The sequence below is a fragment of the Juglans microcarpa x Juglans regia genome, chromosome 8D (genome assembly GCF_004785595.1).
Source record: "Juglans microcarpa x Juglans regia isolate MS1-56 chromosome 8D, Jm3101_v1.0, whole genome shotgun sequence".
Lineage (NCBI taxonomy): Eukaryota > Viridiplantae > Streptophyta > Magnoliopsida > Fagales > Juglandaceae > Juglans > Juglans microcarpa x Juglans regia.
Window position 1 is genome coordinate 7,362,765 of NC_054608.1, and position 3,702 is coordinate 7,366,466.

At 34.6% G+C, this 3,702-nt stretch overlaps 1 long non-coding RNA gene across 1 annotated transcript; it reads right to left on the bottom strand.

The window, feature by feature from the left end:
- Window positions 1–1,182: 1,182 nt before the first annotated feature.
- LOC121243669 lies at window positions 1,183–1,996 on the bottom strand. Its single transcript, XR_005936219.1, has 3 exons — window positions 1,916–1,996; window positions 1,648–1,701; window positions 1,183–1,230 (listed from the first exon to the last, which is right to left on the bottom strand). It is a non-coding gene; the product is annotated as an uncharacterized LOC121243669 (long non-coding RNA).
- Window positions 1,997–3,702: the final 1,706 nt, after the last annotated feature.

The window sequence follows — 3,702 nt, forward strand, 5'->3', positions numbered from 1 at the left end:
AATTAAACCACCTATAGTTTAATAATTTTAAATTATTTTTCATATTTATTAAAACTATTTCTTGAAACATATCCATTTTTTTATAAATCAAAACTAGCCAAAAGATTATGTTCACATTTCATGTTTACAATGAAAACTTGATCTCTCTATAATTTAGTGGAAGAATACGTGTCCTCATTAGAAAGACATTACATTTGATTTCAAGAATTAAGGAATGAATTAGAACTATTCATTAGGGTCGAGTTTTTTCCCGGCGTGGTCCGGAACCTGGGAAACCAGATTCCGATTCCAGGTGCAAAATCCGGGTACACCAGGTACCCCTTTTTTTCAGTTTGAATGTTTTGCATTGGATGCTATGTAACACCCCGACTCCGAGGGTCTGGAGAGTTAACTCACATAACCTGAATATCAATTCCAACAATGCTAATATATTTCCAAAACCAAGAATATATCCTTCCAAATCTTCAAAACAATGCAAATACTTCAATTTAATAAACCATACATACTCACATATCAAATCCTCAATATCACAATCCAAATAAAATATCAACTTTTCTTCATGTCTCAAATAACAAACTAGAATAAAATAAAATAAAAAAATTGACGTAAGTCCCCATACACTGTCTAAATCCATTGAAATCAACTTAATAAATAAATAACATCCAATAGCAGTACTAATATCGCAAGATACCCAAAACTATTCACAACTAATCTTGCTCATGGACTCTAATACTGATCCTCAGTTGAACCATCAATGTCATCTGAAAATATTATGAAGAGTAAGGGGTGAGTTATCAACAACTCAGCAAGAAGAGAGCATATACTAGCATGTAAACATGAGCATTTATAACGTTGATATACTAAACAAAACATTTTCTTTCAGAATGTAGAAACAACATATTTTACTTTTGGAATGCATAAACAAAACTTGGTACAAAACATCAGAGCGTAATTTTCAGAAAAACAAACTCGTTCCCAAAAAGAAAATCCTTTGGTATATCCAAATTGAAATATTATATTCATATCATCTTATAGCATCACATTGGGACAAATACCATGTTTAACCCCCGTGATAGGGTTATAAACCACAATTATACACGTGGCTAGGCCATATACCATGTTTCACCCCCGTGGTAGGGTTATAAACCACTATTATACCTGTGGCTGGGCTGTATGCCATGTTTCACCCCGTGGTAGGGTTATAAATCACCATTATACCCGTGGCTGGGCCTTAACAGAAACAGAACGAAATATCATTGGAACCAGATCACACTCAGATACAGAATCAAAACTTCATACCAAGGTTTTCAGATGACACATCATATCAAAACAAAATACTGAATAGCTTTAGATCATTCCACATGTTCGAAATAAACAGAATCCAAAGCATTTTCATTTATTCATAGCAAAACTTTTAGATTTCCATACTTGCTCTTTTTGCATAGTTCAGAAACAGAATGCACAAAATCAGCTCATGTCTATACCAGTCATGACAGAAAATATTTTCTCTTATATTGAATTTATGCATATGGAGAACAAACATCTGAGGTCGTTTTCAGATTTCCTTTCAAAAACAAACATGCTTATTATAAAAGTCAACCTCATTTCATTTTTTTTGTGCAAAACTAGTATATGAACCCCGCTTACCTGACTTCCGTGTATTATCTACGCTTTGAGTAGGAACTTTAGTAGAAACACCACCTAAACAAAACATATACAGAACATTTACTAAACCAATCCAGTAAGTTACTATTTATTGAGTAATAAACCAAAACAGCCCCTTCTTAACTCAATAACTATTATAAAATTAAACCCGTACACTACCCTTCTCAAACCCTTAGCATTTAAACACCATCACTGTCACTAAAAATTTCTATGCAGTAGCCAAATACGACTCATAAAGATTACCTCTTACCAACAAGTATTTAATCAAAGACAATCAACCCCAAAACACCATTCCACCTTTGATCACTGTTAACCCCCACCAACCATGTAATTAGAATTCACACCACTACCATATCAACTACACTTTATCTACATTTTAAAATCCAACCATGTAATACCCAAGAATATTACCAAAAGTTTCGAAAGAGACTTACCTAAAAGAATCACAAAAGCTTCGCACCTCCTAGAATCGAAGCAACCCACTGTAAATTAAGCCCAAAATTCACTGGAATCTCTAATGGAAATAGACGAAGGTCTGTGCAAGGAAGGATGAAGCGTCTGAGTGTGTGCACAGCAACCAAAACAGAGTGGGTGTGTGTGAAAACAAATCAAAGCAAAACAAAGTAAAAGAGAGGGTCTGTGCAAGTAAAACCAGAAGGAAAAGAAGAAAAAAAGAAAAAAGAAAAAAAAATGAATGAGAGATGCCGGAATGAAAGAAGGGAGTTACCGACGGTAGTGCAAAAAAATAATGAAGAGAAGGTCGATAGTTGAAGCTCCAACAACTCGGGGTTGAACGCACGGTGAAGGGAGAGAGAAGTTGAGAGGAACCGATTGAAAATGTATGCTCAAAGGTGATGGTTTGTTTCTTGAACGTGAGAAGAGGTAAAAACAACTAAAGGTTATGGGTTTGGTGTGTACGGGTTGAGCAAAATGCAGAAATGCAGTGCAGTGGGGAGATTTAATGGAGAAGAAAAACAATGCAGCAGAAAGGGGAAAAAGAACTCACCAAACGACGCTGTTCAAGCCTCCCTCAAGTGGTCACAAGTCGTGGGCCGGGATTTGTAAAATCGGGCTGGGCTTGGCCCAAGCGTTACATGCTGAATAAATACCTTTTTGCGTAATTTCATGCCAATTGGTACAATTTCTCAATTGATGACTTAGATCGGAGACTCAATAGTCAATTCCTATGTACTGCACCCTTAAACTAATGCTCTTGACAACACTATTCCTCTGGTAGTGGTAGTAATACAAGTAAAGCTACTTGATGTCCTTCAAGACCTCAAGTCCCTCTCTGCCCTCGTTACAATCACATGAGTCAGTGCATCCTCATCAGTCCCATTTCCTTTTATTGCATTGCGTTCTGTCGGAAGTATACCCAAAAAAATCAAGTTTCATCCAAGATTCCGGCCCAAGTCTGACCCACACACATTTATAATCAAAATACGAAAATAAATATTATACCACATTTATAATCAAAATAGAAAAATAACTAATATACCACATAATTTGTAATCCACGACGTTATATAATATATAAGTCTCATTTGATCCTTGAGTTGATAATTGTTTTCAATTAGAATCCTTGACAACATAAGTCTGGACTAGGTCGCAAAACCCAAGTTGCGCGCCTGTGTTTCAAATCAAATTAGAGCATTGGCACTGGTCTAACCATTGTCAAGTCTAAAGTTTAGCTAGAATCTTAATTTTTAGATATAATATTAACTTTTGACTAGGTGGGTCCATATTGGACTGGCCATTATAAAGTTAGAATAATAATATAATATTATATTTTTTATTTTTTATTTTTTTTATTTTTTGTAAATGCAATTTATATATTTCTTAGATCTTCATACTTTGTAGAAATAATGTGTCTACTCTATCAATTAGTAGAAATAATATGCATGCCATGCATGTTTTACCATTCAAAGAGAGAGGGAAGTGATGAAATAATTAAATATTAATTTTTATTGTGAATAGTAGCTAGCCATATTTGGAGAGGACTTAAGATTTACAATTCATCAAGTCTTAAGTTTTGGAC